The 25620-nt window shown below is 49.4% G+C and overlaps 2 protein-coding genes across 5 annotated transcripts in view; one reads left to right on the top strand and one right to left on the bottom strand.

The window, feature by feature from the left end:
- The window catches only part of LOC138922839 (uncharacterized), an 86560-nt gene that overhangs the window by 48750 nt on the left and 12190 nt on the right, over positions 1-25620 (top strand).
- The window catches only part of LOC138922841 (odorant-binding protein 2b-like), a 64537-nt gene that overhangs the window by 15914 nt on the left and 23003 nt on the right, over positions 1-25620 (bottom strand). For 2 of the 4 annotated variants that reach the window (XR_011435993.1, XR_011435994.1), the window contains exons 2-4: positions 20764-20845; positions 5140-14041; positions 3389-4139 (exon numbers count right to left, since the gene is read on the bottom strand). The exons of 1 other annotated variant lie outside the window; for it this stretch is intronic. The gene's annotated coding sequence lies outside the window, so the exon portion shown is untranslated. Of the gene's footprint in view, positions 1-3388; positions 4140-5139; positions 20490-20763; positions 20846-25620 lie in introns of those variants that run through there. One more of the 4 variants, XR_011435995.1, reaches the window with a different exon arrangement.

Genomic DNA, 25620 nt, shown 5'->3' on the forward strand with positions numbered 1-25620 from the left:
GCCCAGGGCCATCCCGTTTGCCTGGGGCTGGGGTGGTGACCAGGTTGGCCAGCCACAGACACTGTGGGCTCTCCGAGGACCAGGACCAGCCTATCCCCCCACAGGATGAGGTCTCTCTGGGCACCAGCACCAAAGATTGTCAGGACTTTAGGGAAAAGAGGTCGTTCCTGGTCAGGGGGGCCCATGGGCTCTAACAGGCACTGGCTTCCAGTCCTGGCTCTGCTCCTCTGTTGGGCACAGAGGGACCCAGTCTCTTTAAGCCTCGCTTTCCTCATCAGTGAATTGAAGACCAGAATCCCTCGTGCCCCACTGGGCTGCCAGGAGGATTCGGAGAGACAGCTCATGTGGCGAACAGAGGTGTGGTCTGAGCTCATGCCCAGGAGCCGATCCTGCTGACGTCACCCCCAGGAGAGCCCCTGGGGCCCTTGGCCTCTGCCCACTCTGTTCTCCCACCAGGCATGCCCGACTCGCTCTGACTCCTTTGTTCCTCTGGAATAACTTTCTCCACCCCATCCGGTGCCATGACGGTCTGCCAGTCCGGGTGGGATCCAGGCCCCCGGCCCAGTTCTCCTCCTGGGATTCCTCATCATGGGAGCTAGTAGCTGTGGAGCTCTTCGAAGGAGCAGCCACTCCAAGTGCAGCCTCCGTGAACTTGTCTCACACCACCACGGCAGGTCGGCTGCCAGCCCAGTGCACAGGGGAGGAAAGCGAGGCTCGAATGGCAGTCCCTTGCCAAGGTGCCCAGGGCTCTCTCCCTCATCCCTACTAAGCAGAGCCCCTCCCTCCCAGAAGCAGAGTCTGCTGGCTGTGTGGACCAGGGGCTGGCACAGAGCCTGAGGCAAGGGTCACTGCTAGAGGACCCTAGCTCTGCTTTGTGCTCAATGACCTTCTCTAAAGCCCCCAGCCCCAGGCTTAGAGCTCTGGCACCTTCCACGAGGCCTCCGCCATACCTTGTCAAAGTCCCTTCTGCTCACACGAGGTCCAGCGGGTCCTGCGCATGCAGCTGAGAACGACCCCTGGACGGAGCACGTTCGAGGTGGTCCCCGTGACTCTGTGCACTGCCCTAGATGTGCTTTCCTGCCTGGAGGATGGGGTTTGGAGGGAGAGAGAGCAGGCAGGATTGTGCGGACCCTCCTCATCCTCTGTCCTGGTCAGCAGGTCAGGCTGCTCAGCTCAGGAGAGTTAGAGGCCGGGAGGGGCATTGGGAGGCCAAAGTGGGCTAGGGAGGTGGAGGGTGGGACCAGGGATGAGGCCAGGGATGAGGCCAGCAGCAGGACCAGGAGGGCAGGAGGGGAGCCCTCTAGCTGGGCAGATCACCCCTGGTGCCTTCCTCACCTGCATCCTAGCAGCCAGTCCTTGTCCATCCCTCCCTGAGTTCTCTGCCCCAGGCTCTCTGCATCCCCACTTTCCCAAAACAGGCTCACAGCAGAGAAGGAGACCTCGAAGGTCAGAGAGTGACCGACAGCGGAACACCGTGTTGACATCATGCACCAGAATCTCCCCCTCTGGGGATATGTCCTCCAGGATCAGAGATTGAGGTAGGCTGATGTTCCCATCAGCGTGAGGAGGGGAGAGGAAAGTCAGAAACGGGGCACGTTCCACATCGGGGCCATTTGGAAATTCGGATGCCGGGATATCCAAGAGGAAGAGTGTTGTCTGACCAGGGTCCGCCCGTGAAGAAATCAGATCCAGAGGAGCACACGCCCTGCAGGCCTCCGCACTCAGCACCCACAGGATGCACGCACTCTGACGCACACACCGGCATATCCATGTGCACACACGCAGCACAGGTGTGAATATGCATCACCCCACACACATGCACCCCCGCGCACGGGCACACGGGCACACGCACACACACACACACGCCCGCGTGCACATACACGTGGACACCAAGGGAAAGGACTGGAAAGGTGAAGACCACCTGTGAAGGGCACTCCTGAGTTGCCACTTCCTTAATTCTTCAGTCTCTTAAAATTCATTCTTTTACTACAATAAACGTTCATTGTCTTGGAATAGAAATCTTCAAAAATAGAAACTAAAGAATGTACTTTATTCCAAAGATGGATCATCAATGGATTTCATTGAAGCTGTGATATTCACCTTTTTAGAATTAGGAAAGGAAGACACGCACATTCTACAGAACTTTCGACATCCCGCCAGGAGCAGATAAGACTGGAAAGTCGCGAGCCCCGTGAACAGTTTGGTGCATATCTCCCTGGCGCGGTTGCTCTCATTCTGTCTCCTTCTGTCTGTCTCTCTCTCACACGCACATTCATTTTCATAGATGTCTGTCTCCCTGTTGATGTCACATATCCGTGATCTGACGGATGGGCCGCATGGGTCCCATTGCCTCTCCATGAACCTGAGTTGTGTTCCCAGCTCCCAGTCATTGCAACCAGTGCTGTCATGACTACTCTTGAAAAGATATCTTGGAAACCTTGGGCAAGACCTCCTGTGGGCCACACTCCTGGCATTGGCACTGCCAGCAAAGGTGGGGTCCTGGGGAACTTGGAAGGGTCCTGCAGGCTATTCTCCCAGAGAGCAGTGCCCTTTCCCCCTGCTCTCTAGGGATCTGCGGGGGCCTCTGCTTCCCCAAATTCTCACCAGGGCTGGTCGCAACCAGACCAGAAACCTGGCAGTCTGCTGGTGACCAATGCCGTCTCCATGGTGTTTACGTTTGCACGTGTCCTCTAGGGGGAGGTCGAGCATCTCTGACATATGCCGTCCCTACGTCCCTATGTATCGCCTCTCGGGGGAATTGCATGTGTTTACTCTCTGTCCCTTGAAAACAACGACTTTCGGGAGTTCTTTGGTCCAGAGGGAGGTTGCACCTTTCTCTCACCTTGGTTTAGGAGGAATGCTTTCGAGGTTCTGGTTTGTCTTTCCAGCTGTCTCCCTTTTTCTTGTTTGTGTTTTGGCCACAGGAAGAACCAGGCACTTCCTGTGTGGCTTGTGGCTCTGGTGTCCCCCTTAGAAGAGCGGTCTGTAGCCTGACATAATGCACATGTTTACTAAAAGGGCTTCATTTGAAGCATCTAATCCATAAGCCATTGGGACTTTCCTATCAGCTGGGAAAAATGCTATTCAAGTAGAAAGAGAAATGAAAAATCGATCAGTGCTTCTGAAAATATGGAAGCAGACTAGGATGGCCACCTATTGCATGACACCGCTTATCGGATACATCCAGAAAAGATTGACCAAAACCTGCCAGAACACAGAATAGGTGTTGTCAGGGAGCGAAGGAGGAATGAGGCATGAGCGCTTTGGGAAAAGGCTTCCCTTGTGGTGAAGGGAATGTCCAGCAAGGGGACAGTGGTGATGGAGGCCGAGCATTGGGACTGTACTTAACGCTCGGGAATTGTACACTTGAAAAGGAGAAAATGCAGAGTTCTTAAAATATAAATAAATTTATTTTACAATTTACATAAAGACCAAAGAAAGACAAGAAAACGAGCAACATAAACGGCTACACAGACATACAGGGGAAGCAGGGAGAGGAAGGGAGGTCGTGGTGAGGGAGCAGGTGGAAGGGATGGGTCAGGAGCTGGGGATGAAGGGGGTTGGAGAGTGAGCTCTCCCGGGGACAATGCTGGGGCCTGAGTGGGCTCCAGGGCTCCAGGAGGCTCTGGAGCAGGGGATGGCTCTCCCTGCTCCCTGGCGACCACTTCAGCCTGCCCCGGGGCACTGGCAGGAGCCAGAGCAGGGGATGGCTCTCCCTGCTCCCTGGCGACCACTTCAGCCTGCCCCGGGGCACTGGCAGGAGCCAGAGCAGGGGATGGCTCTCCCTGCTCCCTGGCGACCACTTCAGCCTGCCCCCGGGCACTGGCAGGAGCTGGAGCAGGGGATGGCTCTCCCTGCTCAGCTGGTTCCATGAGAGCCGGCTGCATGGCTCCTGCCCGAGCCTGAGGAGGGGCTGGCTCTCCCCGCTCCCGTCCTGGGGCGCTGCTTGTCTCCTGCCCTTGTGCAGGAGCTGCTGGATGTGACTGTGCTCCCCGCACACGGGCTGGGGCCTGTGCTGGCTCTGATCCTTGTGCAACAGTCCCTGAGGACGGCAGCCTTTTCCCCACGCCTGCCGCTACGCTGTTCCTGCCCAGCTTCTCCTCCCTCGGGGAGCTGGACTCCGTGTCCTGAGTGGACCTCTGCAAAGACAGTGACCAACAGTCAGCCCAGAAGCATCAGAGCCCTGCTCAGCTGCCCCTGCTCTTTCTTCTGCCCTCTGCGCCTAATGCTCCCACATCAGGCACCACCCTGTGTCTGCGCAGAATTCTCCCCGGGATGAAACAGATAGACCTCAGGGGCTCGGGAGAAACCTCGGGCAGACGGTGCTGCCCGGCACTCCACGCCCCACCCGATCAGCCATGAGCTGGGGTGGGAATGGGCCCGGCCCACCAGGCTTCTAACCCCTCATCAGCCTGCTCCTCCTCGCGGTGGTCCACTCACACAAACCACCCTTCCACACACACACACACATGCACACACACACTAACACACACACACACACACACACACACACACACACCCAGGGAGGGGACGTAGGGCTGTGCAAGTGGGACCACAGTGGTGGCCTGGCCTGGATTGGCCCACCCCGGGCGTCCCTGTGTTACCTCTGTGTCCCTCCGCACGAACGTCCAGAGACGTCTCGAGCGCGACAGGAGCCCGCCTTTGCGTCCAGGGCGCTCCTTGCGGGCTCTGCTGAGGCTGCGGCCCCGGCAGATAGGCAGACAGCAGAGAAACATGCTGCTCCTTCTAGACGAGTGCTAGACGAGTGAGCTGTTGGGGGCTGTCTCTAGGAGCTGGGTGCCTAGAGACCAGGGTTCCAAGTTCTCTTGGGCCCAGTGAGGTCGCTGCCTGGGGTCCCTTCCCTAGGCTTCCTGCTCACACGAGACCTCCCTAAGGGCCCCCTGGGCCGCTGACTGCTCACCCTCCATCCCAACACCACGGCCATCCACAGTTGCACCAACACAGCCCATCCCACCGCCCCCGAGGAGGCCTGGCTCGAGTCAGAAGCCAGCGTTGGGGACGCAGAGCTGGTCAGACCTGGCTCCTCCTTCTTGCCAGTGATGTCCCCCTGGACAGCCATGTGCCTCTCAGGGCCTCCCCATGCCCCCATGTGTGCAGTGCGGGTCGTTTAGTACCTACTTGCTAAGGGTGTCTTCAGGTGTCTAAACCTATCAATCCCTCTAGCGCCTGTCAACCCATGGGCCGCTACCCCGTGGAGCTCCTGCCCAGACTTAGCATGGGAAGGGTTCCACAAAGGTCTGGGTGGGAGTAGGCTCCAGGGCCCTGGCAGGAGTCGGAGCAGGGGATATCTCTCCCTGCTCCACGGAAGAGACTTCAGCAGGCTCCAGGGCCACTGCAGGAGCCAGAGCAGGGGTTGACTTTCCCTGCTCTGCAGCAACAGCTTCAGCTGACTCCACAGTCCCAGCAGGAGGCATAGCAGGGCATGTCCCTCCCTGGTCTGAGTCCATGGCTTCAGGCTGCTTCAGGGCCCAAGCAGGAGCCAGAGCAGGGGATGGCTGTCCCTGATCCACAGCCAAGGCTACTGCTGACTCCACAGCCCCAGCAGGAACCAGGGGAGGGGATGGCTCTCCCTGGTCTGAGGCTGCAGCTTCAGCTGGCCGCACAAGCGCCAGCAGGACCCAGAGCAGGCATGACTCTCCCTGCTTCCTGATCATGACTTCCAATGGCACCAGGGCCCTTGCATGAGCCAGAGCAGTGGATGGCTCTCCATGCTTCATGGCCGCGTATTCACTCGGCTCCACATCCCCAGCAGGAGGCGTAGCATGGGATGGCTCTCCTTGATCCAAGACCACCACTTCTGGCCGCTCCAGGGCCCTGGCAGGAGCTGCAGCAGGGGATGGCTCTCCCTGGTCCACGGCCACATCTTCAGCCGGCTCCACAGCCCCAGCAGGAGCCAGAGGAGGGGATTGCTCTCCCTCGTCCGCTGCCGTGGCTTCCACCAGCTCCTTTGCCCTGGCAGTCACCTGAGCAGGTGGTGGATCTGCCTGGTCTGTGGCCACATCTTCAGCCGGCTCCAGGGCCCTAGCAGGAGACTCAACAGGGGGTTGCTCTTCCTGGTCCGAGGCCGCCACTTCAGCCAGCTCTAGGGACCAGGCAGGAGCCACAGCAGGAGAAGGCTCTCCCCACTTCCTGGCTGTGTCTTCAGCTGGCTCCACAGCCCCAGCAGGAGCCGTTGCAGGGGATGGCTCTCCGTGCTCCCTGGCTGCAACTTCAGCCGGCTCCTGGGTCCTGGCATGAGCCGGAACCGGGGATGGATCTCCATGCTTGACGACTGCATCTTCAGCTGTTTCCAAAGCTCCAGCAAGACCCAGACAGGGGATGGCTGTCCCTGCTCTGCAGCCAAGGTTTCAGCTGACTCCACAGCCCCAGCAGGTGGGGGAGTGGGGGATGTCTCTCCCTGGTCTGTGGCCATGGCTTCAGCTGGGTGCACAGCCCCAGCAGAAGCCGTAGCAGGGGGTGGCTCTCCCTGCTCCCTTGCCACACCTTCAGCCTTCTCCCGGGTACTGGCAGGAGCTGGGGCAGAGGGTGGCTTTCCCTGGTTTCATGGCCATGTCTTCAGCCGGCTCCAGAGCCCCAGCAGGTGCTGTAGCAGGGGATGGCTCTCCCAGCTCCACGCCTATGTCTTCATCCGGCTCCACAGCCCCAGCAGGAGCCAGAGCAGAGGATGGCTCTCTCTGCTCCTTGGCTATGGCTTCTGCTGGCTCCAGGGCCCGGGCAGGAGCCAGAGGAGGGGATGGCTCTCCCTGCTCCGTTAGTTGGGACTCAGCCAGCTGCAGGTCTCCTGCCAGAGTCTGTGCAGGGGATGACTCTCCTTGCTCGGATGGTGGTGCCTCAGTCGGTGGCAGGTCTCCTGCAGGAACCTGTGTAGGGGAGGGGTCCCCTGGCTGTGATGGTTGGGCCTCAGCTGGCAGAAGGTCTCCTGCAGGAGGCTGTGCAGGGTATGGCTCTCCCAGCATGGATGGTGAGGCCTCATTTCCCCGCAGATCTGCTGCAAGAGCCTGTGCAAGGATGGCTCTCCTTGCATGGAGGGTGGGGTCACGTTCGGCTGCAGATCTCCTGCAGGAGCTTGTGCAAGGATGGCTCTCCCTACATGGAGGATGGGTCCTCAGCTGCTTGCATGTCTCCTGCAGGAGCCAGTGCAGGGGATGGCTCTCCCTGCTCAGTTAGTTGCGACTCAGCCAGCTGCAGGTCTCCTGCCAGAGTCTGCAGAAGACTCTCCTTGCTTGGATGGTGGTGGCTAGCCTGTGGCAGGTTTCCTGCTGGAGCCTGTTCAAGGATAGCTCTCCCTGCACAGAAGGTGGGATTTCAGGCCCCTGCAAGTCTCCTACAGGAGGCTCTGCAAGGATGGCTCTCCTTGCATGGATAGTAGGGCCTCGTTCGGCTGCAGATTTCCTGCAGGAGCCTGTGCAGGGGATGGCTATCCCTGCTCAGATGGTGTGGCCTCAGCCAGCTGCCGGTGTCCTGCAGTAGCCTTTCCAAGGATGGCTCTCCCTGCATGGATGGTGGGGCCTCAGCTGGCGGCAGGTTTCCTGCAGCATCCTGTGCAAGGACGGCTCTTCCTGCATGGATGGTGGGGCCTCACTTGGCCACAGTTCTCCTGCAGGAGCCTGTGCAGGGGATAATGTTTGGGGGGGAATGACACTCTTGTGGCAGAAAAAGCTTAAAAAAACTAGCTGCGCCAGACTGTATCCCAGCACTGTGTGTGTTCCAGGCTGCCTTTGTCTTGCTCACCATTTTATTTCCATCCCTGGGGCAGTGCCTGGCACATGGTAGGTACCCATAGTCAATACTTAAATCCATAAGTGAATGCAAACAGAAAGTGCTGTGAGAGTAGCAAAAGAGGAATTGGTAAGTCTCCCAGGGTGGAACACACGAGAGAGAAGGCATCGTGGGGGAGGTGGCAGGGGAATTTACCAGGTAGACTGGGGATGGGTGGCAGGAAAGGTTCCATGGCGAAGGGGAGGGGCAGGGGCAGGCTTTAACTGCTGAGAGCATGTGGGGCTGCTGGAGTCTGATCTGCTTCCAGGGCAGTGGTGTGGGAGAGGCTGGAGGACAGGTGGAGAGTGAGTGATGCAGGATTTTGTGGAGTTGGGGGAGGAGGTGGTGAAGGCCGCTTGGGGAGCTGCGGGCGGCAGACACAGGTGGGGAGACGTGTAAGGAGAATTGACTGGATTTGGGGCTTGATTCGATGGATGGAGTGAGCTAGAGGGAGTCGAGCATGACTCCACAGGCCAAAGAGCTGCTGCTGATGTTCTCAGCCCAGATCGGGGAGTCCCAGAGGAGGAATGGGCTTGGGCTGGGTGGGAGCGGGAAGCGAGGAGGAGGTAGAGAGTGTATCTGCTTTTAGGGTTGCGGTAGAGTGTAGTGCTTCTGGCACAGGCTTCAAAGTCACATGGATGCGAGTTCACGTCCCTGCTTCCCCAAATAGTAACTGGATGACTTTGGACAACTTACCAACCTTCTCTGAGATTCAGTTTCTTGTTAGATGGTCTTGGATATTGTCTTAGCACAGTGGCAGGCATGGTAAGCAGTCATTAAAGGTGCTTTTCATTAGGCTGTAGAAAAATAGATCTGGAACTCAGTAGACTTTTGGGGACCGGACATAACAGTGTATAGTCGAGAGTGAAAGTCTTGGGAACAGATGCTGCCTCCCAGGGGAGTAAATAGTGAGGAGAGAAGAGGGCAGAAGACAGACCTTGGAGAAGGCTTCCAGCACTGAAGGGTAAGGAGTAGAGGCTGAGCTAGTGACACAGATTGGAAGTTATTAGAGAGGAGGAAGAGATGGATGGGGAAGAGAAAGTCTCCTGGAGGAGGGAGTGTTTCCTCAGGGATGCAGTGGGATGGAGGAGCTCTCGAGTTTGCTCCTTAGGATGTCGGGCACCCTCCTTTAGCAAGAGCACTTTCTGTGCAGTGGCACAGAAGCCAGGCTGCAGTCGATTGAGAAAGAATCCGATGTGGAGGCCGTGTGGGGCAGCCTGCCTGGATCCGGCCCCATCAGGGAGCATGAGGGAATGCTACTGTGCTTTGGGTCCATCGACTAGGACACTGGGCTTCCAGAGACTTCTTCTCATGAACCTCCGCTCTGTCTGATAGGTTGCGTGTGGTCAGGACCATAGGCTGTTGCTGAGGGATAGAGGAGAAGTCTGTTCTAGTGGATGGGGCACAGATGGACAAACAGATAGTGCCCTCACACCCCCTTGGGAGGGGCCGTATGCAGCTGTGAGCTGTAGGGCTCTCAGGGGCTGGAACCACCTGCCTTCCTTTCACTCTTCCCTCTCCCATCACTTCCTGGGGAACAGTTCTCTTTGTGCGGTCCATTTCCCCTCAGCCCCAGCTCCCATGGACAGGAACTGCCAGAGGGTTGGACGGGGGATTAGAGCCTCCCCTCCACAAAGGAGTTCTGAGCCTTTCTCTTCAGAGACAGAGGAGACTGCCTGACGCTTTCAAAGAAGACACAGGGGCCACCTAAAGGGAGCTCAACTGTAGCTGATTTGAGAAGAATGTGATCAATGAAGGGAAGAATGAGCGACAAGCTTTCTCAGCCTTGTATGCTGAATCTTTTTGTCTCTGATATTTGTCTGAGGGAGGGCCATTAAATTTAAGATGAAATCTCATGTAAGTCCTCAACAATCCCACCACCACATGAAGCCGTCTTTGCCTCATTGTCTCCTGTTTTCCCCCAGTCCTTCTCCCTATGTGTCCATCATTTACACTGCAGTCTTAACCTAGATGTGGCTTTCTATGCTTGTTTTATCATTTCAAATTACAGAAACCATTTTTCCATGTTGGTAGAATGTTTTTTCTTTGCTGAGGAGATTTGCCCTGAACCAACATCTGTGCCAGTCTTCCTCTGTTTTGTATGTGGGTCACCACCACAGCACGGCCATTGGCAAGTGGTGTAGGTCTGCAGCGGGGAACCAAATGCAGACCCCTGATGTGGAGCACGCCCAACTTAACCACAAGGCCATGGGACCACCCCCATGTTGGTACACTTTTCACAGTTACAGTTTTTAATGTTTGCATGATATAGCATCTTCTAATCATTTTATCCATGACTTACTTTTAGGTATAGAATACATTATTATTAACTATAGTCATCTTTTTGTATATTAGATCTCAATAGCTTATTTATCTCCTAACTGAGAGTTTGCACCTTTTCACCAACATCTCCTCGTTCCCCTCTCACACCCCCGCTCCCTGGGAGCCACCATTCTACTGTCTGTTTCTATGAATTTGAGTTTTTCAGATTCCACATATAAGTAAGACGATGCAGTAATTCCCTTTCTGTGTCTGGCTTATTTAACTCAGCATAATGTCCTCCAGGTACATCCACGTTGTCAGGAAAGGCAGGATTTCTTTCTTTTTGAAAGCTGAATAATATACAGTTGTGTAGATGCACCACATTTTTTTGTCCCTTCATCCATGAATAGCCCCGTGGTTTGCTCCCTGTGGTGGCTGTTGTGACAAATGCTGTGGTGCACACATGAGTGCGGAAGTTACTTCAAGACATAGATTCTGTTATCTTCCGATGTGCCCCCAGCTGTGGGATTGCTGCATCATATGACAGTTCCACTTTTAATGTTTGGAGAAAACTCCAAATTGTTTTTACGTAATGGCTGGACTAACAAAAACCAATTCCAGATGGATTTTAAATACAAATGGAAGTTATAAAAATACCTTCTGCGACACGTACCTTAGGAGAATATTTTCAAGAACTTGGGGCAGGCAAGCATTTCATAGAACAAAAGGCATACTAATCGTAAAGAACAAAAGGATAAATTGGAAAGTATTAAAAAGAAGAACTTGTTTTTGTCTAAAGAAACTTCTAAGAGAGTAAAGAAGGCAGGCACGAAGGGCATAAATACTTACCATTTATTTATCTGACAAAAGACGATTCTAGGATGTGTAACTAACTCCTATAAATTGATAAAGACACACACAGACAATCCACCATGAAAAGAAATGGGCAGGAGATTTGACTAGGCATGTCACAAAAAAGATACCCAAATGGGAATCATTAGATGAATGGGTGCTCCACATTATTACTCGTGAGGAAAATGCAAATTAAAATGACGACGAGATACCCCTACATGTACACCACAATGGTCAAAATCAAAAACTCTGACAACAGCCAGTGTTAATGAGGCTGTGAAGCAACTAGAACTCTCATACACAGCTGTGAGGGTAAACTATTTCATCCACTTTGAAGCTCTCTGGTAGTATCTCCTAGAGGTGGACGTGCACATAGTCTATGACCCAACAATGATGTCCCCAACATAGACGTGTTCCTATGTTGGCCAGCAGACTTATACAAGATGTTCAGAGCAGCATCTTTTGGCATATCCTCAAACTGGAAACAACTCACTGGACATCAGTGGTGGAGTGGACAAATAAAATGGGTTATGTTTCATAGTGCAATACCATACAGAAATAATGTTCAGCCACAGCCACATTCAAGAATATTGATGAATCTTACAAGCGTAATGAAAGAAGCTCGACATAGATTTCTTTCTTTTTGAATGATTCCATGTCAATAGAGTTCAAAGACAAGAAAGACAAATGGAAAGTTAGAATATTGATTTCCCTTGGGGGAGAGGCAGGGACCTGGGAGGGGGCATCAGGTGGCCGTTCAAGGGCAGCTCATGTTCTATTTCTTGTGGGTACCGGTTGCCGGATGTGTTCCCTTTGGGTAATTCATGGAGCTATGCAAGTATGATTTCCATAGTTTCTGGTATGTATGCTATGCTCCCAATTGCCAATCCAATCTTGTGATTGTACCCTTTTTGACTGATTAGTCCCAAGGCAAGGCATAGTGGTTGGTGCAAAGCTCTGGAATTAAGGACCTGGATGCATAGCCCAGATATAACCTCTTCCAGCCTCGGAGACCCTGGCCAAGGGACTACCTCTCTAAGCGTCACTTTCTTCATCTGTAGGCTGGCTTGAAGATGGAAGCTGTCTCTTACTTAGTGGGAGGATCCATTCCTTACTGGCACAGGGCAAGAACTCCATAAACAAGGGCTCTTGCGGTTGTTCTTGCTGTTCTTCCATGTTTGGGCGAGGGAGCTGGTGGATGGTGGCCAGTGGCGGAGGGAGGAGCAGGATGGGGATCCAGTGAAGACACGTTCTCCAGGTGAGGGTGAGGGGACAGAGCAGAGCTGATGCTGAGGTGCAGAGGGGAGGGTCCCAGGCCTGAGTCCCCTCCTTCCTTCCCCATCTCAGCTCCTGCCATCTGTAAACACAGGAGGTGAACTAACCAGGTGATCTCTAGATGGTTCACCCTTCCAGCTAGGACACTGGAGAGTTGGGAGGGTGACGGTTAGGCCATGAAAAGCCAAAAACAAATTTCCCAGTTGGATCCCCCCTCAAACACAAAGGACCATCTCTGGGAGCGAGTTGAGTTGGAGATCAGTGGTGGGATTATGGGTCCTTTCTATACTGTTCCTTGTACATTTTTCTATTTGGGATGGGAGCCACCCAAGCTGAGGAGCTGCCTGGGTGGCTGAGGCTCCTGGGGTGTTTCCCTTATCTCAAGACTCCACATGAAAGGGGGTCCCTTGGCCCTGGAGAGCAGAGAGTCACGTTCTGTGGATGGGACGGCGTGGAAGTCCCTGGGCTCCGGAGTGCTCTGTCGGCCCTGACACAGACCCTCCATGAGGAATGTCCCTGCATTTGATGGCTTGTGGGGGGAGTACATTAAGAGGAGGGGGCTCATGCTGTCAGTGCCTGTCCTCCAGGGACCCGTGACCTTCTGCCCTCCTCCTTGTTGCCCTGAATCAGCCCCTAGCCTCCCCTGGGTGGAGCCCCATCTTCCCAGCCTGACCCATTAGAATCCGAACTCCCCCAGAAGCTCAAGAGGAGAGAGTCCGTGAGTGCGGCTTTTGTCCACTCCAGGGTATCTACCCCTCTCAGCCTTTGGGCCTGGCCTCTCCCTGGGGGAGTCTGGGTCTCAGAAGCTGCACCTGGGCTCCTCCCAGCTAGCAATATGTGCTTCCACTCACATCTTGCGCCACCGAGCTGTGTCCGCCTGCAGTGTGCACAATCCATGCACTGAGCCTTGTTTGGGGTGAAGGTTTGTGCTGCACAGGGAAGCAGGGGTGGATGGTGAGGAGGGGACAGACGAGTGAAATGCTGCCTAGAGCAGGCAGGAGTCAGGGGAGCCAGGGCACGATATGGTCGGCACTGGGGGCCTTGACATCTGCAGTCATGATGTGAAGGTGGGAGCAGCCCGCGCTCTGCACCAGCCTCGGCCCCTCTGACTGCTGGGGTCAGGTGCAGGAGAGGCACAGAGTTGGGCTCCCAGGACGGATTTCACCTGGCCGGGACCATGGAAGGAATGGGCAGAGCTGTGGGTTGGGAGCGTGGGGCTGTCCCAGAGCTCAGTGTGTGCTGGGAAAGGAAGGATGTGATGTAGGGAAAGGAAAGTGGGCATGGAGCAAGGGTGGCAGACGGAGACCCACTGGGCTGAGGAGGTGTTGGGGGAAGGAACCGACAGTGAGAGGGCAGGAACGACACCAGTGGGTGCTGGCTAGAGGTGGCTGGCCTGAAAAGGGGTGTCAGTCATGGTGGAGATGTTTAAATGTGTTCTGTGAGGCCAGGGCAGTGGGTGGTGGGGTTCGAGTGGAGGAGGGAGGAGGCAGGGCCACAAGGGTCTGGGATGTCAGAAGGATCCTCTGGGTGGATGCAGAGTGACCAAGAGGGGTCGACTCACAGTGGTGGTGTAGAGAGAGACAGGGCTGGCTTGCACACCCACCTCGATGCACACACACATGAACACACACACACTGTGATCAGAACACAGGGTGCTGTTGGCCCAAAGGCTGAGCACAGCTGCCTCTAGTGCTGGCTGATGTTGACGGCCCACTCCTTGTAGCCACGCCACTGTCCCTAAGGCCCCTCCTGCCCACGGAGACCCCACTGAAGAGCTTCATCTGCACGTCCTGATTATTCATCTTTTCATTGAAGTCGCTGATGCACTGGTCCCTCTCCAGGATGAAGCAGACATGGATGATGGCTCTCCACCCTGGAAGGGACACAGGTTAGAGCCATGTTGGACTTGTCAGGGTCCACGGGGATGGGGAGGGACCTACTGCCTGCAGGAGGGAGAGCAGATGTAGGGGGAGCCCCCATGCAGGGAGCTGCATGGTCAGGAGGGCAGCAGTCTCAGACCATCAGCAAAACAGAATGGATGTGGCTGGTGGCTGGCCGGGGTGCCCTCAACCCTGGTTCTCTGCTGGCCTCAGATCGCCACCCTCAACTTGGCTCCTGAGGCTTGTTTTCCCGAGTTCTCCCATTGCTGCAGGGAGCTTAGGAGCAGCTGACCCAAGCCCCAGACTTGCAGACCGGGTCTCTGGATGGCGTAAGAGGAGATGACGGACACCGTACCAGCAGGGTGTGGTGTCGCCTGAGGGCAGGGCCCGGTGAGGTGGGGGAAGCACAGGAGCCCTGTCCCTGGGCAGGGGCCAGCTTCAGTGAAAAAGACTCCTAGCTGGAAGGGTGGCCAGGGAAGACTGTGCTCGGGCTCTGGGAAACTGGAGAAAGTTGGTTCTTGGACACAGTGTGGACAGAACATGAGCTGCATGTTGGGACCCGCCGGGATGACGGACGACTCTGAGCAGTGGAGGAAAACTGCCTCCCCAGGTGGAGATCTGAGGTTTCAGTGGGCCACGGGAGATGAGTCTGTCCCCTGAAAGGTCAGCCAGATTTGTTACTGAACCTGATGTGAGTTCGCTCACCTGTTGCGCAGCAAGCCAATCTCTGACACTGGGTGTGGTGGAAGAAAGTAGGAACTTTATTTTTGCACAGCGCTGAGCAAGGAGAGAGGGAAGCTAACGCTGAAATCCCAAACTCCCCACAAAGGTAAAAGGAAGGGTTTTTATTTGGGGTTTTAGGTAGGGGGGTGGGAGCATATGGCCTTGCTGGTCGGAGCTTTCCCACCAGCCTGTCTTTTGCCTTGAGACTACTTGCAGAGAAGAGGAAGCCTGTGACCTTGCTGGTCAGCAGCTTTCCCACCAGACTGTATCTCTTTGCGGGGAGGAGATAATCCAGGTGCTTGTCCTTGATGGTATCTGTCTCCATGGAGGATAGTGGATTATGGAGCCAGGAAGCCAGAGAGTAAGCAAGGAATGAGTGTGATTTTAAACCCATATATTCTGGGTTTAATGTGAGGAAACTGATATCAGGGTCCGTATCATAGCCACTATAGAAAGCAGTATGGAGTATCCTTAGGTCATTAACAATAGATCTACCATAGGATCCAGCGATTCCACTGTTGGGTCTTTATCCAATGAGCTTGAAAACACAAATGCATACAGATACATGCATCTCTATGTTCATGGCAGCATTATTCACAATAGCCAAGACTTGGAAGCAACCTAGGTGCCCATCAAGGGACAAATGGATAAAGAAGATGTGGTGTATATATATACACAATGGAATACTACTCAGCCCTAAGAAATGATGAAACCTGGCCATTTGCGACAATATAGATCGACCTTGAGGGTATTATACTAAGTGAAAAATGTCAGAGGGAGAAAGTCAAATACCGTATGATTTCACCCATAAGTGGAAGACAAAAACAACAGCAAACAATCACATATCAACAGTGATTGGAGTAGTGGTTACCAGAGGGGAAGGAGGGAGGGAACAGGGTGAAAGGCGTGGCTGGGCACACGTGTGTCTTGTTGGATTGTAATTAGTCTTTGGGTGGTGAACATGATCTAATCTACACAGAATTTGAAATATATTATGATGTACATCATAATATACACAAAAATTTAGAATTACAGTCTGGATCCAAACTTCCGTATTTTTAAAAAAATGTGTTTAAATTCTTAGAATAGTTTCTTACTTTACATTGATCATCACTTTAATCTGTGTTACTTTTTTGTGTGTGTGTGTAAGGAAGATTGGCCCTGAGCTAACATCTGTTGCCAATCTTCCTCCTTTTTTTTTCTTGCCAAAGCCCCAGTACATAGTTGTGTATTCTAGCGCTTCTCTGTGGGATGCCTCCACAGCATGGCTTGATGAGCAGTGTGTAGGTTCACATGCAGGATCCGAACTGGCAAACCTTGGGCTGCCAAACAGGAGCACGTGAACTTAATCACTAGGCCACGGGGCTGGCCCACAGCTTCCATATTTTATGTGAATCTTAAATAATGCTATCCAGCAAACTGAGTAAGAGGGAAAATTTTCCAACTTGTTTTATGAGGACTGTAAAATCTTGATACCAAAACCTTACAAGGACCCTACAAAAAGGGGAATAATAAACAAACAGAAAATTAGACTTTATGAATTATACCATTAACTATAACAGCAAAAGCTTCAAATATGAAAGATTGAATTTGATGAAATATGTAGAAGACCCCTAGATTACACACAACAAAATATTTTTAAGAAAAATTTAAAAGACCTAAATAAAAGGAGGGCTGCAACATGCTCATGGATTGGAAGACTGTGTACTTAGAGATGTCAATTTTCTCCAAATTTTTCTATAGAGTCAATGTAATGGCAATCAAACTAAAAGCAGTTATGGGTGGTGGGTGGAGGGACTTACATAATGAGCCAAAAATAGTCATGATACTCTTGGAGAAGAAAAATAAAAGCGATGGACTTACACTGCTAAATATCTAGACTAAAGCTATAATAATTGAAACAGTGTGCTATTGGCACAACGTTATATACACAGACAAATGGAACATAGAAGTGTGGAAGCACACCTACAGATAAGACAGATCATGTTACAATGTAGCGGGGGAAGGATGTTCTTTTCAATAAATAATGCTGGGTAAGTTGGATGTGAATATGGAAAGAATACATTTTGATCCTGACCTCACACCATACACAAACATCAATTTCAGGTGGATATAAAATCTAAATGTGAAAGATATAACAGTAAAGACTCTTTTAGAAGAAAAAATAGAAAAATATTTATGAGCTTGGAGTAGGACAGATTTTTTAAACAGGACGTTAAAACACTATACAGGCTACAAATAGAAACATTGCACTACATTAAAATTAAGAACTTCCAGTTATCAAAAATTACCATATAAAGCCTAAAAATGAGAGTTACAGAGGAGAGAAAGGGTATCAATACTTACGTTGAAGAAAGAACTCATGAGCAAAACATATTAAGAACCCTTACAATCTCACTAAGAAAAAAGCTGACAACTCAATAGAAAATAGGCAAAGCATTTGAACAGGCACTCACAACAGAGAACATCCAAATGGCTGATCAACATATGAAAGGCTCTTAACATGATTAGTCACCAGAGAAATGCAAAGTAAACCTACATTTGAAATAGAGTCACTCACCTCCTATGATGGCTAAAATAAAAAATACAGACACACCAACCGAATTTTGGCAAGGAGATTGAACAAGTGGAACAACTGGATTTCTCATACACTGCAGGTTGGAGAGTAAATTACTACAACCACCACTTTGTGAAACACTTTGTCAGTATCTGCTATAGCTGAGAATGAGCATACAGTCAACAGGAATGCTAGTATTTGGCCACCAAGGTCTTGTTCTAGAATTTTCATACGAGTACTATTTATAACAGACCAAAGTGGAAACTATCCAAATATCCATCAATATTAGAGTGGGTAATTAAACTGTGGGATAGGCACACAATGCAAATCTATTCAGTAACGAGAACAAATGTCTAAACACAACAGCAGGAATGAATCTCATGAAGCAAAATATTGAGCCAAAGAAGTTAGACACAAAAGAGTATGTCCTGTACGATTCTAAATTTATCAAGTTCAAAACCAGGCTCAATTTAGCTTTGGTATTCAAAGTCAAATAGTAGTTACCCCTGTGGGACACTGATGGAAAGCGGAATAATAAGAACCTCTGGGGGGCAAGTGACATTGTTTGTCTTGATCTTTGTGCTGGTTACCCTATGGATTCACTTTCTGAAAATTCATCATGCTGTACCCTTATGATTTGTTCAGTTCTCTGAATATATGGTATACTTAATAAAATGTTTTTAAACCCATATTACTCCTACAAGTATTAGGATTTAGTAGAGGGGTCAGATGAAATAATTAAAACTATAACACACTTCCTCTGTCTTTGACAAAATGAATAGTTAAATAGATCACACTTTCTAACCTAGAGAATCTAATTCAGTTGCTCAGCAAGCAAGCGGTCAGATTTGGGATCTAATGTATTAGGCCACATAAGCATTTCATTTAATATTTCAAAGTAGGGAACAAATCTAATCATTTCTAACATAATGGTCACTTTCTTAAAGGGCTCTGGGTAAGAGCAGAAACAAAGACAAAAATCAGAAAATAGTAGCAAAGACGTGAGATGGCAGAGTGAGAGAAAGAGGATACGTAAATGAGTAGGTTGAGTGAGGCTGAAATTTCCCTAGACTTCACTTATCCTGGAACAATGTCAGCAGTTCCAGCTACACATGGCACGTTGAATATACATAAAACAAATACAGTGATAAAAATGTTTCTGAACTACATTTTGAAAACTTGTGGAGAAAAAAGCGCGGGAAGCCCAAGAGAGGGTCAGAGAATGAGAGAGATATTAGACAAATACTAAGAAAAGAATAGAAAGGCAGACAGATGCAGAAGACATCAAAGAGCAAGAAGAGGTCCAACTTCAGACCTATACGGACTTACTTCATCTTTTCCTCTCCAGATGCAATTCTACCTGCAGAAGTAGTGACTTTAACTCATATGGCAACTGATATAAATGTTGACAACGTGAAGGGGTAATGGGACTTGGATGTGAATTTCCATCTTACTCATGAGCAAAACAAAATGTGGCAGCATCATGACATTAACAGTCAATCAGACATAGGACAAGTGCAGTTTGATTAAATGTAGGAAAAAAGAGAAAGCCCAACTCTATTGTTCCTGAAACCATTAGTGAAACAGAATCTAATGGAGAGGAAAGACCTCACAGATTATTTATTCCCTGCCCTTTCCTGGCATACAAACATAGGAAACTTGGCTCATTCCTAGTAAAATATAGAGAAAGTCTAGGTATTTCTCAAATTAAACTGACCCTTATATAAGAATTCTGTTTCTGCAGGTGGGACACAGACGCTTAGAGCTTCTCTATAAGGATATTATCAATGATCCTCAGTTTGGACACATTAGCAGATATATGACTCTGTAGGAGAAAATTTTTCTGTAGCCTGTAAGCACTGCCCTCTTGTGAAAAGATTGCATTCCTGAGGAAAACCACTTGTCCTATATTCCTAGTAACACCTATGGCAGGAAGGAGTGGACCCAGAACAAAAGAGGTTGATTCGTATCCCCCATCTCGCTTATGCTCTGGCCACACAGGAAGAGAAGAGGTGTGTGGAGAGTTCTAATGTGAGGTCCTGAAGGGAAAGGTGTGTGAAAGCAGAAGGGAAGTAAGACCAAAGGAAGAAAAATTGATTCCTCTCTCCAACTTTAAAGGGAAAAAGGCAAATGGAAAGAGACAGACTAAGTTAGAGGGGATGAGGGAATGGTGGACACAGCCAGCATAGGAGAAAATGAATTTGGAGTGCATTGGCTTAATGACCTGAAGCTTCAATAGATATGTGTCTTCATAATCACTGAAAATAAAAATAAATAGGCTTAAAAGAGGACAAAGAAGAAGAAACGGCATCTTGGATGATCATCCCAGTCTAGCCTGGTGATGACACAGCCTGCACACCATCAGATGGCAACAATACGAGAGTCCCCACGGAAGACCTGCCGAGCTAAACCCTTCCCAAACTCCTGACCCACAAAATAGTGAGAAAAATAAAACAATTCTTGCAAGTTGCCAAGTTTCAGGATAATTTGTTAACTAGCTAAAGGTAACTGGAACAGCCACCCAAGACAGATGCATATCTGCCTGGGCAAAGAGAACTGCCAGAGAAACACATGGGTTAGAGGCATTGGATTTATGGGTGTTGCATGGGCCCAGGGTCCGGTATGCAGCCCCCAATGGTGGTAGAGCCCATGTCAGAGGTGCTGCCGCTGGAGGCTGTGTCACAAGTTCTGCTGTGGCTCCTGACACCTCAGGTTGAAGATGCTACCTTACACTGCTGTGGGAGGGGCAGGTGTGAAGCCAGAAGTACCTTTTCTCCTCCTGTAGCCTCTGGTTGTTGTTGTGGGTAAGTGTGATTTTTGAAACCTTGCATCAGGGCACCACTGCCTCTGCCAGTGGTATCTGCATTTTGAATGCAGCCCTTGATGTTGAAAGACCAGGGTCAGAGTCATTGCTGCCTGGGGAAACGGAGGGGGCTCGTTCACTGGCACTGCTGTGTTGCCTGCAGTGTCAGGGCATGGGCGCCCCCCACCATCGTGGGGGGTGGGGTAGGGCTAAACCGAATGTCATTGTTCTTCCTGCAGTCTCTGGTCACTGGCCCGCGCTGGTGAGCATTTTGAAATCTCAGGTCAGAGCACCACCACCCTTGCTGTGGATATCTGTGCTGTGGATGCTGTACCCACGGCTGGAAACACCAGAGCCACTGTCAGAGAGAGAGAGAGGGAGCTGGGTCGCTGGCACTGCTGTGTGTCCTGAAGCCTCAGGTCGTGTGCACGACCCACCACTGCTGGGACAAAGAGGGGCTATGCAACAAGCACCATGCCTGCTCCTGTAGCCTCAGGCTGCTGATGCATGCAGCTGTGCTCCTCAGGTTAGGACACCAGAACCACCGCTGGCAGCATACACATTTTGTATTGCCACTGCCTTCGGAGGGGGAGGGGGCTGCTTCCCTAGTTCCATTGCTCTAGCCCACCAACCTTTTGACGTATAGATGCACGGAAGTCTCAGGCATTCTGGTGTTCTTTGCAGCGAGTCCTTTTTTGGTCAATTGATGTCCCACTAGGTGTAACATAAAGTGGACAGACAAAGAGAACAACTGACTTTACCATGATGCAGCTGTCACGTTTCTTTTTTTAAAATTAATTATTTATTTATTTTCTGATGTACATCATAATATATTTCGAATTCTGTGTAGATTACATCGTGTTCACCACCAGAAAATGAATTATAGTCCGTCACCTCACATGGGAGCCTCATCACCCCTATGCCCTCCCCCCTGCCCCCTCCCCCTATGATAACCACCAATCCAATCTCCAATGCTATGTGTTTGTTTGTCATTGTTTTTATCCTTTACTTATGAGGGAGATAATATGGAATTTGAGTTTCTCGCCCTGACTTATTTAACTCAGCATAATACCCTTAAGACCCATCCGTGTTGTCACAAATGGCCAGATTTCATCTTTTCTTATGGCTGAGTAGTAGTCCATCGTGTATAAATACCACATCTTCTTTATCCATTCGTCCCCTGATGGGCACCTAGGTTGCTTCCAAGTCTTGGCTATTGTGTATAACGCTGCAACGAACATGGGGTGCCAGTATCTTTGTGCCTTTGTGTTTTCAAGTTCCTTGGATAAATACCCAGCAGTGGGATAGCTGGATCATATGGTAGATCTATCCTTAATTTTCTGAGGGAACTCCATACTGCTTTCCATAGTGGCTGCACCAGTCTGCACTCCCACCAGCAGTGAACAAGCGCTCCCTTCTCTCCACATCCTCTTCAATATTTGTTGTTTCCTGTCTTGTTAATTATAGCCATTCTGACCAGAGTGAGGTGATCCCTCTTTGTAGTTTTGATTTGCATTTCCCTGATAGCTAATGATGTTATTTTACTTCTGTATCTGAAATCTTTTCACATGTTATATTAATGTAGTGTATAAAATTGGAGTATGACCAACAGCGAGAGTGAGGAATGCTAGCAGTAACTTCCTGCTTCCATTCCTTGACTTCTCTTCTATGATATGGCACATGGGGAAACCTCAAAAGTGTCTTGTGGGTAATAGAGGCTAGATCTTTCTCACTGTCTTCTCACAAGGGTTGGATACAAAAAGAGTACAGAGAACTTGGTTCCAAGATGGAAAAAAGCCAGGGACTCTAGGGAATATTTCTCTCCACGGTTAATTGACCCTTAGAGAAGATGTCCCCATGTTGTCTTCAGAGCCACGTTCATTGAGATAACTAGTTCTCCTGACCTCTACAGACTGAGTCCAGGAAAGCCCTTTGGGAATGCTCATCTCCGTGCATACAAGTGTAATTGGCATCTTGAGTAATGGTTTTCAGAAGAGATTCAGGATGTGTCCTCTGGGTTGGAATCTCTGATGCCATCTACTTAGTGTCTTTGATTTGCCTCAGGTGACATCATCATAGGTCTTCTGGACTATGGCTTGATTCATTTCTCACAGACAGTACTCCTCTTCCCTCACATTTGCCTTGTTTCAGACCAAGTCTCATTCCTGATAAGAAAACATTCATGGAGTCATGAAGGGGCTAATTCTAAAAAGACCAGTGCTAAAGGCAAATTCTGGTTTTATTAAATAGAAAAGGGGGTATAAAGCTAAGAAGAGAGTGCCTTCAACGATTCAAAATAGCAGAAAACACAAAACAGATTTTCTTTTGACTCTAGGCCCATTGATGATTAAGCTGGTGTTAGATGTAGCTTCTTAATCAGGTAACATTAATTGAAATTCTTATTGCCTAAGCTTGCATGGCCAGTTTGGAATGGAGAGGCATCTGAAATATAGGTTTAGAGGCAGCAGAAGCATTTGCATGATTCAAAGACCCAACTAGTAGACGTTAAGGAAGTCCAGTTACTTAATCTATCCTGACGTGTGCTGATGGAGCTCAAAACCTGAGCATACCTTGCCAGAGCCTTACAGAATTACATGCACTCTTGCTCTTGATGATGGTCTGTCACTAGGATAGTTAGCATAATCAGTGCTGACTGTGGAGGACAATATAGTCTATGCCATTCCACCAGTAAAAAGAGAGTTCCAGGGTTAGAGAAGGAAGTCTGATGAGCACCTCAGAAAAGACTTGTTTGGATGACCAATAGCCAATGTGTGAGTCAGCGTGGGCCTATCCTGGCCTCTCTATTTCACTTCTATACTTGTTCTGCCCACAAGCCTCTGCAGAGGAAATTTCAGGTAAGGTAATGTTGGTGTTTCAGGTATCCATGAAATCCTTTTCAGAAACTGGCGCACACTCTGACATTGTCAGTTTATGTCCTCATTCCTTAAATATGAAGGTGATATTAGTCAGTTCATGAGGAAAGCTGCCTGATGAGGCAGAGGAAAAAAAAGCCAGTTGAGAGCTGCAAATTGGAATGGGAAATTATTATAAAAGCTACCTGGGGCAGAAAGAGAGACGACATGAATCAGATGATGGAAAAGTTACGCTACAGAGATTTACAGAGAAAAATGGGAAAAAAATGAGGAAAGAGATAGGAAATATATGAATATTTTAGTAAAAGGGAAATGTGTGGATGTCTGGTTAGGGCTGGAGCGATCAGGGGGAATGCGGAAGATTTGGGCCCTTAGTCCACAAGAAGCTGAATTTGAAATAACAGTGTGAGGTGACAGCCAATATAATGATACTAGGCTGCATTAATATGGAGAGAGTTAATACATGTGACTTCTTTCTTATGGTCGAATTATACTTTAAAGAATACGTTCTGTTCTGAATTCTTCACTTTAGAAACTAAGTAGATAGTGTGGAATGCATGGAGAGCTAGGGAAACATTTAGGAGGAAAAACACAAAGAGGGATAGAGTGGATATTTTGAGGATCAATGTAGATTAGTATTTTGCACTAGGCTTCACCATGGCTGCCAACTCTCATTTTGAGAAGTGTGCATATGAGAATTAGATACAGGGCTGATTGGGAGATTTGGTTGATTAAATATTATAATCCTAGTTTTATCAGCCTGATCTATAATTTGAAGGCTCTCAGGTCTACCTAGGACACATATCCTGTTTGTTTTTAAGTACATAAGTACAATGGCTTTATTATGTTTCAACCTGGCACCTATTCATATTTCTTTAAACTATTCTTAACTTCCAAATAAAGACAGTACTGAGTTTTCCTTCCACCTAACATGATAAAGCTTTCCATGTACAATGAAAAACATGTTAACCTTTTCTCAAGAAGAGGATATAAAAGACACTGTGCCTTTCCCCATAAGAGGATACAAAATCCTTTTAGGTTTTTAGGCAAAATTCATTTACTCCTATCTGATTCATACCCCTCCTTTTATGTCATATAACTTAAATACCGAGATATGAATCTAACCATTTTGTTATATCGTATGTTAGAAAAGGTGATGATGGAGAGGATGAAGACAAAAATATTTAGTTAATATATGTGAACCAAACGTTCATATCAAAACAAGGAAGAAAGGGCTGTACTGTTACAGTTTTGTTTTGCAGCAGCTCACATGAGCACGGCTGGTGTTTACAGCTGTCTTCATTCACTCCCCATTTCATATTCCCTTAGTGTGCAGCTGGTCAGCTTCCTTGTCAGGTGAGGTGACACCAACTTCATTCCGGAATGATCTGGGCCCTTAGTAGTCCTGTCTGAATTGGGTGGTTATGGGTTTCCCCTGACTTTCATCACAAAGAGGCTCCCTAGAACATCTCCTGCATTGCAGACATGCTCCTCCTTATCTCCATGGTGTAGTAGCAACTGAATTTCCCCTTGCTACTCAGGATCGGTCACATCAGCCAGTATATAGTACCTCCTTAGCTTGTTGATTCAGTGATATGTGGAGCCAAAAGTGGCAGGGTAGCAGGCTCAATTATCAGTAAATGAAATCCTTGTTGTGTCACCTGGTAGAAAAATACTTCCCTTTGGAACAAAGACCTCTAACGCAGCAGAGCCTAAAAGTGCAGAAACAGGAAGCAAAGATTTTCCTGGTGGATCATAATTATAAATTTTATAGTGAGAGGACTCATTCCCATTTTTACCTATTGATGCCTGGTCCCGAGAAACTGATTGATGGAAGAAACAGCATCAGAAATTAGATGCAGATTAACAGGATTTACTGCATCCTGGAGGACATTGTCCCAGCCATATGAGGTGTTTCCGACCAGCTGTTGCCATAACCGAGTCTTCAAAAGCCCTTTCCACCATCATATTAAGCCAGTTGTTTTAGGAAGATGGAGAATATGCTAAGACCAGTGGATTCCATGAGCATGGGCCCATTCCCACACTTCATTTGCTGTGAAATGAGTTCCTTAGGCAGAAGCAATGTTTCATGGAGTACCACTATGGTGAGTAAAGCATTCTATAGGTCCACAGGTGGTTTTTTGGCAGCAACTGTACGCAAGGAAGGCAAATTTATATCCAGAGTAAGCGTCTATTGTAATAAAAACAAAGCACTGTCCCTTCCACGATGAAAGTTATCCAGTTGACCCACTCTACCACCAAGTAGCTGGCTGTTCTCCTGGATAGTAATACCGTATCAAGGACGCAGTCTTGGTCTCAGTTGCTGGCAGGTTGGGCACCCAACAGTGGAACTTGGTGAGTGGAAGTCCATGTTGCTGAGTCCATGTGTAGCCTCCATCATGTCTTCCATGGCTACCTTGTTTGTGGGTCCATTTGCATGAACAGGAGTGACTGAGGAAGAGTCCTAACTGACATCCACAGAATAGGTTAGCACGTGGATAGGAGGACTCATTCTGTGGACAATAGTAATGGGCATTTCTTCCCTGTTTTTTACGAATGTTTGGCATGATTTTGGTTGTATGCAGGATAGTTATACCATGTTAGGCAGGAGGATGA

This window comes from Equus caballus, unplaced genomic scaffold (genome assembly GCF_041296265.1).
Source record: "Equus caballus isolate H_3958 breed thoroughbred unplaced genomic scaffold, TB-T2T haplotype1-0000016, whole genome shotgun sequence".
In the NCBI taxonomy this organism is placed as follows: Eukaryota; Metazoa; Chordata; class Mammalia; order Perissodactyla; family Equidae; genus Equus; species Equus caballus.